Here is a 16,271-nt window from a genome sequence, read left to right as displayed (position 1 = left end):
CAGGCGGCACCGGAAGCGACGACTGGCACGAGACAGAACAGCACGGCGAAGAAAAACGGAAGACCGTGGAGGAACAAAGAGGAGCTAGAACGGCAAGAGTAGCAAACAATCGCGGGAGGACTTCGCCTCGTGGCGCCAGTTAATCAAAGCATCGACCGACTCGCCCCCTCCCTCGGTTTCGCCAGCGTCGGCCAAACAATGCCGCCGAGCAGCGAACTTTCTAAAACGTCCATTCGGAAAAAAGCCCATTTGCCCCCGAACGAAGACTGCCTACCCGTTCATTTCAATTCTTTTCCTCGGCGTTTCTCGCGTCACGGCGGCCGCGCGCCGCGCCACGCCGCGCCGCACCGCGTGTACTCGTGTTGCCGCGAGTTAACTACCAACCCATTGTGTCCTCCGAAATTGTCTGCGATCCTTCTTTCGCGACAAAGCGCGACACAAATTGTATTGACAATGAAAAGCTCGCGTAACTCGCCGGAACAGGACAGCACTTCGAAGCTATATTTCCGGCGCCACGGGTTAGGCGGAAGCAATGAACCGATCGAACTTCGAGCTGTCAAATGATTCTTTTCGAACATTATTCTTCCGGCTTACGCGAGTGCTACTCTTCGTTTACAAAGCGTTTACGAAGAGTCCTATCGTGCAACATACAAATACAACTGTATTAATACTAAATTTACGGAATCCGTCAAAATGACGGGGCACTGATTTGATAATGTACTATTATTCAGATTTTAACCTATTAGCTGCGTATGACGTGTATAGACGTCACAAGGAAACGGCAATTTTATATCTTGCAACAAAAATGCTTCTCCTACGATCTAGGTTGAAATGCTAATGAAATAAATAATTCTAGAACAACTGTAAAATAATCTACACCCAGCGTCATCGATAAAAAGCATAATAAAGTTTATCTTAAAAATATATCGACGCATATAAGTGGTTAAAAATACATTTATGACTTATTTATTCAATATACATGTTACTTCCGGCAAATAATAGAATAACACTCGTTCAAGATCAGAATAAATCGTTATTTTCATATACCAATATAAAACGATTGCTTTTAGTACTCTGTAAATCTATTATTAACAGAATCATTATCACTGTAAAAAATTCTGGCGTATTGCTCCGCTTCTGTATAAACTCTGCTAGAAACACGTCTACTAAAAATACGCTTTTTATATAAAATATTTGTATATCTAAAGTATTATTATTTTTCAGTTATTTCACGTTATTTTATTATAATTTTGTTGTTATTTTCATGAAAAACTTTTTGCTTCAACATCGATTCCATTCCAAGAGAATGCATTCGCAATTCTGTTAGCTATGTGTACACTCTGCGACAAAAATATGACACACTTCGAAAATACAATTATTTTAGACATTGATCGATTTTTTCACGGATTTTTGTTATATATAATTGTTAAGCGACGAGATTTCATTTGAATCGGAATATACTATTGTAGGAAGCCATTGTTAAGAAGATACCCAGTTATATGCAAGACATTAAGAATTTATAAATTAACGAGATTTAAGCTGCAATTCTTTAAATTAAGTATATTTACTCATGTACAGTTTGTTTCTTTGTTTGCCCTAGCTACGATCAATTGATCACCTTCACGGTAACCGACTCTACCACCCTAACTCTGCTAACTCAACTGAAACCCTAACTGTAACCCTAACTGAATTTTTTAATCGAAGGCTCCGCTCCGGAGCCCTCGAGTACAAAGAATTAAGTGGCTCGAATTTGGGAGTTGATTTCTTGAATTTCGCCCAATGTGCGGTGTCCTGTGTACCGCCTTGTTTCACAATAACTCGATTTTATAGGCTTATATAATCTTATATTTGCATTAGGTTCTTGAATAAGTTCTCGCTGTTTCTCAAAAGATAGCATTAGTAGTACTCCGTGCATGGAATTTCTAACGGCGACTCATCGGCATGAAATTACTGTACGTAACCTTAAATTTCAGTGTATGATTGTTCACTATAGTGTCGACCACGTATTTGTTTATTGGTTCCGAAGATGTCTACTTTTGTGCCGAATAAAGTGTTTTCGCAGAGAATTATATTGCACTACTTTATTCAAAAGAAATCTGCATCTGAAGCACACAGAATTCTTGTTGAGACTTACGGCGACAATGCTCTGTCGGATACGACATGCAGAGACTGGTTACGACGCTTCAAAAATAATGATTTTGAACTTGAGGATAAGGGACGATCTGGCGCACCGACAAAGTTTAAAGACGAAGAATTAGAGGAATTGCTTGATGAAAACCCATGTCAGACGCCAGCAGAGTTTGGAAAAGTGTTACGAGTAGATGCGCCAACAGTTTCAAAACGTTTAACACGTTCGTCGTCGCGTCGCCCATGTCTGAGTGACGGGTATGCTTCTGTGGGGGCCCCGTCACCCACATATGGGTGACGCTCTTCTTATTCAAGATTTTACTTATTTAACCCTCTTAGTGCCGGGCGAAAAAGTCAAATTTCACGGTTTTACTAAGGTTTGAAAAAAGGCTCATAAAAACCAAACGAAAAGCAATATCTACATAATTTAAAAAGCCGTGTATTGAGGACGAAATTTAGAATGAAACAGTGACGCCAATATTTTATATATGTACATTGGAATCTACATAAATAACAAAGGTATAAGGCACTTTTCGCCAGTAGCACGGGCCGATATATCGGCCTCCGGCACTAAGAGGGTTAATTTATGAAAATCCCATTTACAGCACAGGAATTTAATGGAACAAACACCGGCAAATGTAAAATATACAAAATAAAAATACAAATAATGTATATATTATTATATTTGTTATATATTAATTCATATTTAATGTATCAAATATAACGTTATCCTATGCGATCAAACTACCGAATTTGGATCCGGTAAGAAACTCGAGCGATTCGCGCTGGGCGACGAACGTGTTAAAAAGGTTATGAACGATGCAGAAGCAGGAACATGGGAAAGTAATTTTGTTACACGACAACGCTCGGCCACATGTTGCAAAACCAGTGAAAACCTGTACCTGGAAACGCTTAAATGGGAAGTTCTATCCCACCCGCCGTATTCGCCAAAGATAGCTCCTTCCGATTATCGCCTATTCCGATCGATGGCAGATGACCTCGCTGAGCAGTGCTTCTATTCTTACGAAGAAACGAAAAAATGGATCGATTCATGGACTGCCTCAAAAGACGAATTGTTTTCCCTCTTATATTGCTCGAATCACTGTGCGTCGTTGCGTCTCTAGCAGCAAAAGTCGCACGGTGGACCGCCGTAGTATTTCCCGTTTCCGTATGCCCCGCCCACCTCGTTTCTCCGTATACAGTCGCGGCCCGGCGTTGCACCGCCGTTGACTGCGTAATAACCGAAAGAAACACTTTGTTGGGAAACACCGTCCGCCAGGAGAAACTCCGTGGGGCAGTTACGCGAGCCTCTCTGCCCCGACGAATTCGCCCGCAAAGTCGGTAACGGGTAAGTTCCTGTCCGACAAAAGGAAGCCGGGAAAGTTGCCGGCCGAGGGACTCCGGGCCGGAACTATTCCCTTTCGCCGGGCGAAAAGAGCCGCGGCCGCGAGACGAATACCGCGCGCGGAAAAAGTTATTCCGACGTATCATATTTCGGTCGGGTGAATCTGGAGTTCCGGCGCGTTGTTAGCGGAACTTTGACGAGCAGGCTTCGTTAACCCTCGGCGCCGCGAATGCCAAACACTGAATTATGTACGTCGTTGGAACTCGCGGCTGAACACGGCGGATCGTTTCCAGACTGTACTTCGAGTGAAAACGCTTCGTGTTTCCGCCTTTCGACGAATTTTGTACGACGTCGCGAGTAAACAGACTCGAACGAATTTAACGAAAGAGTAAATTCAGCCAGTTTAATTGTCACAATTCCAGATTTATTGTTACGACTGCGGATGGAAGGATGCATGGTTTTATTAAATGGTTGGAGTAATCGCGATGAAACAGGTTACACAGGAGGAACGAGTTCGAAGACAGAGTGGAAAGCGGCAAGGGCCGAAACACGATGATACCGGTCACGGTTCACAGCTATCGAAATTCCGTTTCACAACGGTTCTGTGTGTTAGGCATTATGTTCCTGACGCTGCGGCGAGATCGGCCGATTGTGATTTTAACGCGCGGTAGGCAATCAGATTTCAGCGAGACCTTTCGCGAGTGAGTCTCCTTCGCTGCGAATCCAAGGAACACAAGTCACACACACGTACACACATGCTATACCATCGTTAGAAAGACCCTCCTCGCTATCTTCGGCAATTTGTTCACCAAACGTACAACCGTTTTTTGAGCCAATCGCCGATGGCGTAATCCCGTCCTCCCTCCATTTCTCCGAATCGAATCGGTGCGAAATTATTGGGCACCGTACCCAAGATCTCTCCGTGTTTCATCAACTCTGCATAAATATCGGTACATGAAACTGTTTTCCGGGACGAAACCGAACGAGACTGACTCAATCAATTGGTCCTTTTGAGCCAACGGTCATTAAGAGGAGTTGCTTCCCTCATTGACAATTATACTTAATCCATTTGATCAATCCTTTAGACCAGGGGTCGGCAACCTTTTGTTGGCCGCGGGTTAAAATCAATAAAAATGTGAATATTAAAGAGACGTTTGGGTCAGATGATATCGAAGATATCGTATGAATGTTTTATAATTTATTTTTATATTGTTCCGTCCTACAACGGAATTATGCTTTTATAGTCTTCTTCAAATTTCTCATTTCTAGTCTATGACTTTAGTGCCCTTTTTATATCGCTAAGCTTATTAAGAAATCAAAAACTAAATCGGTTTATTAATATAACCTATAGTAAAGTAATTTGCCGAAATTAGTTTCCCGGTTTATGGTAGGGTCGCCAGATGGGCCGCGCCGGCCGCTCGCTTCGGTTTCGGGGACCTACGTCACTAGCTTGGGTTTTCCCGTCCTACCTACGTCACAGAGAGGCCCGAGCTCTCTGACTTCCCTCTCCACCTCATCGATAGCCAATCCGCGTGCAAGCGTTCTTTTGGAGAAATTGTAAAAGGGGTACAAAACTTGTAATTTTTAGTATTCTGGTTTCTGTATTTTATCCGCAAGTATTCTGTATTCTGTACTCTTGACCTTCCGCTGTATTATTCGCAACAAGTATTCATCGTCGCTCGTATAGCGACAAATCAACGTATCATCAACATCGTCTCTCATCCAGCTTCCGCCTTAGACCATCGAACTTAGTCTATATTTATATAGTACTTCAAGTTCAGTTTTCAAGGTCCGGACAAGCAACAAAACAAATCAACTATTACCTTCCTGCAGTTCGACTTCGCGTCACTGTAGCGATACATTTTATACGCAATAAAGGAAAACAGCTGTTCATCTTTAATTAGACGGACAGTGGAACTAAACCACTCTGTCGCACTGCGTAATCGGCCTTACAATCCGATAGATAGTTTATATCGCGGAGTATTAGTTCCGGAGGTGTTCACGCAGGATTCCTCCACCAAACATATATATTATACTTTATTTTCGGAACTAAAGCAGGTCACTTGAAATTACCAAATGGATTCCTGCTCTGGACATTATTCCACGTTGTAACAGGGCTTCCGCCTTCTCTGATTCATTTTGGGGAAATTTCCTCATCCTTATTCTTCTTTGCGCCGTCTTCCCATTAATAATATTCACTCCTCCTTCCGAAAAAGACATGAACATTTTTATACCATTATACGAAAATTTTCGCTTATAGTACGTTCGACCGGTACGTTCAAAAATACGAGTGACCGTTAGGTGACCAAGTGAAGTAAACTATTCTCGTTGCTGAAATCGAGAGCTTAATATGTTATAAGAATTGAATTAGAATTAGTAATTAGACTTTTTAATCTGTAAAAAGTTGACCTTTGGTTAATATTTGACAACTTTTCCTGTGGTCATATCTGCATATTATTTTTTTTAAAATAACGGAGTAAAGTGGGATCTGTCCCCATCTCCGTCTAATTTATTATTGGGAAATATGGTTTCTAGCTACGTAAACTGTAATTATGCGTTTAAATAATTGATGTTCATTAACGTATAAACACGCATCTTATATATCTTCGAGCCTTTATTTAGATTTTTAACACGAAAATTTCCTAAATGTCCTTTACAAACGTAATCGTTACTCTGAAGTGGCAACAGGTGGTCTAAGTAAATTACGGCTGAGCCATTCGTTACAATGGCACTTTTGAGCCCATCGATCACAAAGAGAAATTACTTCACTTGTTTGACGATCATTCCTAATCCAATTTAATTAGTTTTTTAGACATTATCCCACGTTAACCCTCGCAACAGGGCTTCTCTCCTTTGGTGGTTAATTTCGGGAAAATCTTCGCTCCTTTATTGTTGGATAGTTGTTGACCCTGTCAATAACTATCAATAACACCGGCACAGACATTCTAGAAAATCTTTTCGGAACGTGCACTCGCATTTCCGAGTTAGCCTTAGGAACCGACGTTGTAACAAGAGACGTATTAAAATAAATCCGATTGTAAAATATAATTGAGCTTCGGTACGTGTTTCGTCGGAGGTTCCAACATTATCATCATCAATATCGATCTATACTAAACTCGAAAAAGGACATGCTTAAAAAATTCTTTCACTGTGTCTTGTAGTTAAAATCTGCGAAACAAATTGTGGTTCTTTAGATCTTTCAAGTAATAGCAGAATTAAAGAAAAGCATTTCATTCATTGACTGGTAGTCTAGACCCACTGTCATCTGAAAATCATTTAAACATGTTGCGAGACGTGCGGGCACTTTTATGGGCCACAGTACATAACAAAAGAGAAAATGAAAACAGCATTTGTTCTATTGATATTTCTGTTTGGGACCTCTATTCTACGACTCCAGACTGTCACCTGTAATGTTTATTCGAGTTAACCCTTTCGCTCCGAACGACGGATATATCCGTCATCCACATAACAACTCGCGGAGCCGAACGCCGGATATATCCGACATGCCGGTAAATTTTTGCTATTATGTTTTGTATTATGCATACTATGTTTTATTTTATTACTGCACATTACATATTATTTCTTCACTTTTTTCCATTGTTAATGAGACTTTTTTTACCTATTAAATAACTTTATACCTTATGCAGAAATTATAAGTATATTGTTTTAAAGAAAAATCCCTTTTCTTCCCAAGTACACTATCCACGCGCAATGTGCACAATTTCGGCGGGAAGTCCCGTTCAGGACTGAAGGCGGGCTGAACCGCCGTAGCGAAAGGGTTAAACCGGTACGCTCAAAACTTCTACGAGCGATAGCTAGATGGCTACGCGACGTAAACCATTCTCGCTGCAAAAATTAGACGCTTTAGAGGTTATAAGGAATGAAATTAAAACAATTGCTATCGCTTCTCGGCCTTATGGCTAAGATCAAATGTGTAGTATCTGTTCTTATCAGCTTAATATCTGATACACTACCCATCGGGTAGTCAGAATATTAGCCTGATTTTTGAGAACCGACGGAGTCGTTGGGGCTTGCCCCACCTCTGTCATGAGTCAGCTCGGCATTGCAGTGTCGCTGAGATTGGCTCTAACTAATTATTATAAAACATAATTTTTATATTAAATAACCTTTATTCTCCATATCCCTTATGTCTGGAAATAATTTTGAGTCTTTGATCCACGAGCAAAATTCCCTCGTCAGTATTCCTCTACATTTTGCTCTTAATTTTTATGAAAATTTAAATTTATATTATTTCATGTATTATTTGTTACTTTTAATATTAGAACAATGAAAATTAGTTTGAAATTAAACTGAATTAGGTTAATGTTAAAGACTTCATTTTTCGGATGATTGCTTCATTTGTCAAAAGTATAATACTTCTATATAGACTTTTTAATGGTTTGATAATATTCTATGAAATAATATTTTCAGTAGCTATGAGATAATATTAATTTTGATATAACACTGTTATCTAAACAATTTTATATGAAAATATATCATTCTTAACATAAAGCAGCAAGGTTCCGGTAAATTAAGTTTGTAAAAATAGTTAGGGGTTGAAAACAGTTATGATATCGGTTTCAGTTTATAAAATAGTTATGAAGAACCGAAATTTTCTCAAAAACATTATAGGGATTCTGACTTATATCTGCTATTATACAGGTTCTGTAACTGTTATTCTTCGGTTTTGAATTTGAGTTATATGTTTGCGTTTGTAATTCTATTTCACCTAATTTTCTCGAGGATTAAAATTATAGATTCTATGCTTAAGTTTAAAATATATCAGAACATTCGTCTCGGTCGAAATCGCGGTGATCTCTTTATTTACTTGAGTATACTGGATTCATATGTATAATGATTTAAATGTCCTTGCGTTGGGATATTTGTGCGGTTGTGTACGTGCACGTGTTTAGTGGCAAATATCGCATAATCCCCGCGTGCTCGTCCTTTCTTGTTACAGATCCACAAAATGTAAACACGTGCCAGTAAAGATTACATTACACAATCGAGAGGAAAGTATATTTTTTCACAAATCAGATAGCTTATTTGAACGAGTTCTCCAACAAAATACGCGACTTAACCCTTTGCGGTCGAGTGGCGAAGGTGCTACTAAAAATAATTATGTTACGTTTCAAAATAATTTTTACCAAATTTACTTACATTTAAAAACTTGTTAAGAGACGTTAACTGTCGCACGAATCAGAAAAATCAGTTCCATAATATACAGGGTATATCAAAATTATACACACTCCGGGAAATGAGGGGTTCCAGAGGCCATTTCAAGTAACCTTTTCCTTTGCTGAAATGTAATCCGCGGCTTTGTTAACGAGGTATTAAAGAAAAGCAGTAGGCAATAAGATGTGGGCGCGCGAATTCTCAACGTGCTACTGCGTGGTATCCACATCGCTCCCGGGAGTGACAAGGAGTGAATTTTCTGAATTTTTTATTAATTTGAAACATCAGGATGTGCATGTTGCCTCCCGATGTGTTATAATAGTCTTCAAATTTAAATATTTTGCCAATTTATAGCCTATTTAATATTTAAAAAATCAATCACCACAGATATGCCAACACCCAACCATATAAACGAGGACAAAATAAAATTCTACTTAAACAATGCGAAAGAGAAATTTCTACGCACGCTAAAATATTATTGTCGGCATTTTACGATTTTAATTTCTAGACATTTCTGTACGGAAATGTTTGTGTTAATAGAATTCATTCGTATCTCTGAACATAACAGAGATATTCATTATATTATTATTATTATTGGAATATTCTCTGTAGTACAATTTTAATATATGTATGATATAGTTTTAATACATAATTCTTATAATTTTAATATAGGGGTAATATACTACAATTTCTTATTATTATGTAACATAATTTTAGCATACATGTAATACTTTAATAGTAGCATTTTATATCATACATAATATTATATATAATATCATTTATCATATATAATTATATCAAATTATATTATATAAATTCGACATAAGTGCACAGAAAATAAAAATCATTATAGACAAGATTATAATTTATATTTCCTTCTGCGAAAATTATTAACATCGACGACACATTCGAGATTATGAAAAAGTTTCAGTTCAAGCAATGACACAAAATTAAGAATTTACAGCACCGTTTTATGACATACAGACGAAATTAATGGACAAATTAGCCAGGGCAAGTCAATTCACGCAAATTGATTTCGATAAAACATGCGAACCTCTGCGTCTATCGTACGAAATCCATTTTACAATTTATCACGACGAATAAAATAAATCGTCGAAAATTGAAATATGCAATGATACCTGCAGGTACAGTGAGTCACGAAAGTATTCGAACGTTCTAAAATAAAAAGTTTGTCGCGAAATAAATGCGAGATCCATTACAAATTACAAAATATTTTTATTCCTGTAGTAGCATACAAGTATCACGGTTATACATGTTAAATTTCAAGCGTCTACAATAACGTGAACAATACTTATGAAAGACTAGCAAACCTGGCGAACTCCGTTTCGCCACCAGATGGCTTCGTTTTTTGTAATATTTCGTTTGGGGATTAAAAGATGAAGAAAAGTTATTTTTTTTGTTTTATAAACCATATTGGTTTGTAGTACATGCTATGTATCAGAGATGGCGCTGTACGTGAAAAATGATTTTCCCTGTTTTCCTGCTTTTCTGTTGAAATTTTCCAGAATTTTGGTTGCTATAAACCTCCCGGAGCCCGAGACCTTTCCAACGAATGCAAAACCGTGGAAATCGGTTCGTGCGTTCTGGAGTTATAGCGTCAGGAAGGAAAACCCGACTTATTTTTATATAATAGATTTGTTGCCAACACCAGCTAAACGGACGTCACAAAAGTATTCGAACGATCGAAAGTACATAAAACAATCCTTGAATTCGACAAATTGTAAACATTGATTCCTTCAGTTGATATTACACACTCCCCCTGTTCAGTATTGGAAGTGTTAAGAAGAATGTACAATTTGTATTAATAATGTGTTTAAAAAAGTCCGAAACTAGCATCACTGATAGGAAATTGATAATTAAGTGGCAGAATGAAGGCAAGAACTATGCCGAAATAACACAGTTATTAGGGAGAAGTAAATCTACTGTTCACTACATGGTAAAAAAAGTAAAAACCACTGGAGTTCTTCAGAATGAAGTCCGATCTGACCGGTTAAAGAAATTAACGAAAAGGGAAGAGAATGTAATTGTGCGTGAAATAAAAAAGGATCCAATTATTTCGGCTCCAAAACTTGCGACACTAGTTGCTGATAGCTATGGGGAACAAGTTCATCCGGAACTTTGTCGAAAAATCCTCTGTGAAAATAATTTTCATGATCGCATTTCCCGAGAGAAACCATTTGTTAGCAAAGTTAACAAGCAGAAGAGACTAAATTTCGCTGAAAGATATGTAAGCAAGGGCAAGGACTTTTAGAATCGCATTATTTTCTCGGACGAAAGTAAATTCAACATATTTGGCTCCGATGGATGTTATATTGGAAAAAACCAAATAGAGAGATGGACTTTAAAAATCTACGTCCAACCGTGAAGCATGGAGGTGGATCGATAATGGTGTGGGGGTGTATGGTGACCAGTGGTGTTGGAAACCTCGTCATTATTGATGGAATATTAGATAAATGTAAATATATGCAGATATTAAAGGATAATTTGAAGCAAAGTGCGGAAAAACTAGGACTAATAGATGATTTTCATTTTCAACAGGGCAATGATCCTAAACATACCGCACACATTGTTAAACAGTGGATCATATATAACGTACACCACATTTCAGAAACACCTCCACAAAATCCAGACATCAATCCCATTTAGCACTTATGGGCAGAAATTAGCGGACAACTAAGTAAATATAATATTAATTCCAAGGAAGGATTAAAAACAGCAGTTGTGATGTTTGGAATAAAATAGGAACAGAAATAACAGAAACTTTGGTTTACAGCTTGCAACGACGTTTGTAAGCCATAATAAGTGCTCATAGATGACCGACAAAATATTAAAACGTTACATTTATGCGAAAAATATATTACCAATTTAATCGTTCGAATACTTTTGTGGCGTCCGTTTAGCTGATGTTGGCAATAAATCTTTCATAAGTATTGTTTATGTTATCGAAGACGCTTGAAATTGAACATGTATAACCGTAATACTTGTATGTTATTACAGGAATAAAAATATTTTGTAATTCGTAATGGTTCTCACATTTTTTTCGCGTCAAACATTTTATTTTAGACCGTTCGAATACTTTCATGGCTCACTGTACGTACGAACAATTATCACAGAGTTCGTTAATGTAGAAAAAGTCCGTTCATGGAAATTCGCGGCAAGAGAAGTAGTCGACTTTCAAGAAAAAAGTTACCTCGCTGCTTACGTGGCCTGGGAACGGTGCGCCCCCCCTGGTTCCACTGCTTTCACTCCGGGACCACAAATAACTCGGATATTTATGTGTTCCCATTTAAATGACCCACCCGATAGAAAAGTCGCGGCAACGCGGAAGGGAACGCGGAAAAGTTCGAGATGGAAGAGAGGAAAAGCCGGCGAAAACTCCGCAAGAGAAGGAAAAAATCGGAATCGGATTTCCACGGGATGGCAGAGAGCCGTGGAGGAAGCAAACTGAAAAGAAAAGAAGTAGTTTAATCGAGTAGAAAGAAGGATTCCCGAGGAAAAATCGAGAGTCGAATAGTGAGAGGAGGACGCGTGAGAAGGGAAGCGCAACGGGTCGGTCGTTTTCGGCGGAGGATCGAAGGGAGCTGAGAGATGGGACGAAACATATGGCTTTTATGAATTCATTACAGTTTCACGGGGACGTCGTAATTTCACGGGCCCGGCCATCGTGTAAAGTCGTTGCTCGAGTTATCGTAGCAATTATTGGGGATGAATTATGCCCCTGGTGCTTCTGTTCAATTTTCCGGTAGACGAGTGCTGAAAAATTACCGGGGTACAGCGTTCGCTCCGCGGAGTACGCCCGTGCGCCTCGCTCGGACAGGTGACAAGGGGAGGAACGTCTGCGACAGATAATCCTGAAGATTAACAGGTCACCTGCCAACATTTACTTCGACAATAGTCGTCCGAATTATCCTCGTTTCGCTGAGATCTATCTTCTTTCATTAGTTCGCAAAATCCAGATGATAAATATTAAACAGATACTGTCGGATATCTCGAAATTTATTTCGATAGGAAATCGAGTTGGAAGAAATCTTGTTGACCTAAAAACAAGAAAATAAAAAAGGAAAACTACTATGTAAAGTGATCATTAAACTCGGATGAAGAAGAGAATAAATATGAGTGTTTCCTTTATCGTCGCATTCAATTTTTACAAAAATCGTTTTCTTCATTGTCTAATATACCATACTTTCTTAAAATAGAAAAATCTCAAATATTTCTTTTCATTTCTGTTCACTTGGTAAATAATTACTTAAAAAAGTAAAATATTTAACATCGATTTACTTTGTTTTCTGTAATCTGCGAATTATTAAATAAAAACTAGTCTTCAACTTGAACCATTAAAAAGCGCAAGAAGGTAATTTAATTTTAGATAAACTCTCCATTTATAAACTTGTATTTGATATATTATAAGCATGGAAGATTGGGCTTTGACCGCGCATTCGTCACGTAGATACGGCTCGAAACTGTTTCAGCGAAGACCGAGGATGTGGTTTATATGTGACGAGGTCGGCAAATGTGTTAAGCTTCTCCTCGAAGACTTATGGACACTATATTTTGCGATGGCATTTCCTGTTTCGTCGTAGAACTGTAACACACGCTCGTATACCTACCACTGAAATTTTAGCTGTCTATCCGTTTGAAATTTTCGTCGCTACGGCACCCTCGATGTGGCATGAAGCTTTTATAGCGCGAATGTGTAAAACGAGTATAGGGTTTAAGCACCCCTCGTCGAAGCTGGAATGTTCAAACGGCGACTCAGAGTCTAACGCATCCTGAGAATGGTTACCGTTCAACCCTTTGTCTTCCGAGTTATTATTTTCACCTTTCAACGCTGCGTTCGCTCAAGGTATTACATTTCACTGATCTTTCAGTTAGGCATGTCTACAGTACAAAACAATCAAAAAACTAATTAAAGTGAAGATTTTTAATGCTTATACGCTGGTTTACAATTGTTAATTTTCATAAATTATGTAGGATTGCCCGATCGCAAAGGCGTTGACAGAAACACTAGAACTATCCCCGATATTAACCCTTTGCACTCGAAGCCATTTTAAGCCTAAATCTAAAATAACTATTTGAACCAGCTGCATTTCCATTTTATAAAACTTAGTACAATCCATGTATATGAGATTTAGTCTTGCGACTCGTAGAATTGTTACGCTTTTAACAGTCTTTTAAATAGAAGGGTTTTCAATAATGTCAAAATTATTTTCGAAATGATATAACAATTTACATTGGCGCCACAGTGGCGCCACTCGAGTGCAAAGGGTTAAAACTTGCCTGAATGACAAAAAAATACGAAGAAAATATAATTAATTTTTTGGAACAAGCCAATTTAATAAAAAAATTGTAAATAGCTGTTTCTAGAAATCAAATTGTAACAAGATAACCTAATCGTAAACAAATCATGTACGTTATCACACATTGTAAACTTATATATAATGAATAAATGTGCAACAAACGCGGCCGTTAATGACTCCTATAAGCCGATGCGGTCTTATATAAATCAATTAAAAAATGCTCGTTCATTTAATTTCTGTTTCTTGCAATCGCCTTTCTATATTGCTTGGACAAAAGTTCTCTGTTTTGCAGGAAATCCGCGGCTCCAGCGATCAGTTTCACGCTTCACTGTATAATGTCGCGGGAGACCATTGGAAAATTGATTCGTTTCGGACAAAACGAAGAGATGCTTGAATCGATATTTCCAGGAACAATATAAGCTGTTCCCCGTTCCTCGGTTTTCCGCGACGAGCCGCGAAACGGTTGCGCAATCCCGACGGAAGAGTCATTGTTTTCGTAAACCCGGTAAGACAGCGGGGCGCATTGTCAATCCCGGCGGCACGTTTCCATTCCAACGGTTCCGTGTAAAGGCCCGGTCAAACTATTTCATGTCCGGATTAACACGTTTTCGCACGCTGTTTCCCGTTGCGCGTCACTCTACCAACAAATCCGCGACTGTGTAGACTAATTCACACGTCCGCCGGTCTAGAGTTGCAAACCTCCACGCGTAATTACAAGTACGCATTTCAACCGTGAAATCCGGCCGCGCCGAGACAGTACGTGTCTCAATCTGTGTCACACAACTGTCCGCGCTTTGTAAGAGCGGTGTACATTAGCGATCAAATTTTCAGAACAACCAGAACTCGCAGCCACGCGTTCCGGCGAAACCGTACAATTTTCATTAGCGTGGACAACTTGCAGCTTCAACGGCGGTTGTTTGGCGAATTGAAAAACATTAACAGTTCCAGCAAGTGGAATTGGAAGTGCTCGAGCAAATTGAAAGATTTCTTTACGACGCTGTATTAGTTTTGTAATGTTTAGTTAAATCGACCTTAGTCAGAGCTAAATTAATTCTTGCGCGAATATAACAAGTTTTTCTGCCGTGTCGAAGTCAGGGATTGAACCTCGTGATTTAGTAAATAAATTTATAATTATTCTAGAAATTAGAAATCTCAAGCTATATTGCGATTAGATAATTTTCAGAGAGAATGGTTACAATATTTATAGACAGATTGCAAAATAGACGCTTTGGGTGATTAAATGTATCAGTTATTAAATAATACGCGCGGTTTCAGAAAATATTTGTGTACGAAGTTTATGGCTTCTGAATAATTTTTCATACGAATTCCTTAACTCGACGTAAATACGTGTAACGTTTAACACGTTCTTCGTGGATTAGGAAGGTAATATCAATAAACCTAACGTTCAACTCCGTATTAAAAGATTCGCAGCCTCGGCCGTATATGTTTCGTTCTGTCAATTACGCCAATAATTCATATTCATCGCTGTCTTCACGGTTAACGGGAGAATATTGTGCCGTTACTCACTCTGACAACTGACCCGTGCAAATAATGATTAATAACGAAGCTGGCAGACCGAAGGCAAAGATAAAACAAAAAAAAAAAATGGTGGAATGGCAGAAAAAGGCCGGGAACAATGGCAGCGCGAAGTAATATTGACACGCACCGGCATTTTATTGGCAGTTATGAGTTCGCACACTTGTAACGAGACAAAGAAATATGGTAGGCGAGAAAAAAGAACGAGCTGGAAAAATATTCTGAGGTAGAGCACTTGATAAGGAATTATCAGACTTCCGTGATAATACGATTCGTAAGTAGATACAGTCGCGGAAGAAGTGGCGATAATGTTTGTAGAATATATTTCTGCTGACTTGGAAGAAATAAAGAATTGTTTTAGTCAGTTTAGATAGTTTATTATTCAAATATGAGTCCGCAAATAAAAAATTGAATTAACCTCTTCAGGGATGAGTTTTTATAGTACGGAACAATCTATTTCATTGTTTCTTTTTTATTTATCATCCGTTTCATTTCATTCGGTGAGGTTTTGTCGGTATTGCTGAGGAATATTGTAGCGAATAGTTTTTCAGCTGATTCTGATTCCCTTTTTACTTAGAATAATCATAATTTTAAAAGACTAAACGTAGATATACGTTTATATACCTAGATAAACGTAGATATATCTTGGTTAACCTAACTCTTAGGAACGATGCGTTACTATAGAGACTTTCGCTGATCAACTTGTAATAGAACGCACCCCATTCAATTATTAATTATTAAAATAAATTATTAATGATGAAATATGTGTA

General features: G+C 38.4%; 1 protein-coding gene and 1 non-coding gene across 2 annotated transcripts in view; one reads left to right on the top strand and one right to left on the bottom strand.

Annotated features, from left to right (window-relative positions):
- Positions 1 to 16,271, bottom strand: part of LOC144471298 (opioid-binding protein/cell adhesion molecule) — a 403,527-nt gene that overhangs the window by 220,228 nt on the left and 167,028 nt on the right. The gene's annotated exons all lie outside the window — the stretch shown is intronic.
- Positions 7,373 to 7,566, top strand: LOC144471890 (U2 spliceosomal RNA). Its single transcript, XR_013494355.1, has one exon. It is a non-coding gene; the product is annotated as a U2 spliceosomal RNA (small nuclear RNA).

Source organism: Augochlora pura, chromosome 6, assembly GCF_028453695.1.
Source record: "Augochlora pura isolate Apur16 chromosome 6, APUR_v2.2.1, whole genome shotgun sequence".
NCBI lineage: Eukaryota > Metazoa > Arthropoda > Insecta > Hymenoptera > Halictidae > Augochlora > Augochlora pura.
The sequence above is the reverse complement of the archived record's forward strand: the minus strand, read 5'-3'. Positions and strand labels throughout refer to the sequence as shown.